Below are 1,041 nucleotides of genomic sequence, written 5' to 3'. Positions count from 1 at the left end.
AATGTCCCCTCCATACTGGGTGCCTGGGTCACAACATGCTCTGCTCCAACCCAAGAGAAATCAGATCAAAAGCAGTTTGGGAAGGCCAGAACCACCAGGGATGGAGGAAAGAGGATGGTCCAGGAAGAGGGAGGGATGTTTGGCAACTGGGGTGAAGGGATTGTCCTCCTGCTGTGATTCCCATAGTACCTCAGGTCTGGCAGGAAAGGGGCAGCCTGCAGAACTCAAGAGCAAATCTGGGGCTGCTAGATGCTCCAGGCAGGAGACTGGAGGCAACTCATAAAGCCTTGTTCTCTAGGGAGATGACCACACTGTCACCTACTTTTTCTGCCAGGGTACAGCAGTCCTTGACCCCTCGTGGCAGTTTGCTTGTAATCCATTTTTATTTCTGTCAACTTCTCCTTGATAGCATCCTTGGAGCTGGCATAGAACATTTTGCTCTTAAGAGGTGCATTCTCAGGGGTCCAGAAGATGAACACCAGGTTCTCCCTCTTGCTCTCCTTGTTCTCCTAGGTTGTATCACAAAAAACATAGCAGCAGTTCTTTTTGTCAGCATCTTAACAAAAGTGGTGTAAAGGTCATCCACATTCTGCCCCATGTCTTCTTCCAAGATCTGCTTGCCCTCCTCCAGAATTATGTTCTTTTTGTCCACAGGGGCAGAAGAGCACTGTCTTCTTGCTTTTGTTCACTTCCGGCATTGAGGACTTCCAAAATTTCTCATCATTGAAGACCTTGATGACACCATCAGAGACAGCCACACCAGAAGCCATGTTACTGGAAACTAAAGGTAGAAAAAGAGAACTGGATCACTGCATTTGCCGCTAAGATACGACTTCGCATAAACATGGTCTTAACAGGGACAAAAAAAAAATAGACATACAAATGAATATGACCTTACATCTATGCTTATGAACAGGATAATGGAGGAAACAAAACAAATGCATAAAGAAATAGAGGAAGATAAAGTCAAACAGGTTATGACCATCCAAAAAAAAAAAATACAGGAAGATACAGCCAAACAGTTTGTGGCCTTCAGAGAGT

At 45.1% G+C, this 1,041-nt stretch overlaps 1 pseudogene; it reads right to left on the bottom strand.

Moving 5' to 3' along the window:
• Positions 1–277: 277 nt before the first annotated feature.
• On the bottom strand, positions 278–770 carry LOC129671028 (cofilin-1-like; annotated as a pseudogene).
• Between the last annotated feature and the right edge of the window lie 271 nt (positions 771–1,041).

The sequence above is a fragment of the Psammomys obesus genome, unplaced genomic scaffold (genome assembly GCF_907164565.1).
Source record: "Psammomys obesus unplaced genomic scaffold, mPsaObe1.curated_primary_1811, whole genome shotgun sequence".
Lineage (NCBI taxonomy): Eukaryota > Metazoa > Chordata > Mammalia > Rodentia > Muridae > Psammomys > Psammomys obesus.
Note: the sequence above shows the minus strand (reverse complement) of the source record. Positions and strands in the feature narration are given on the sequence as shown.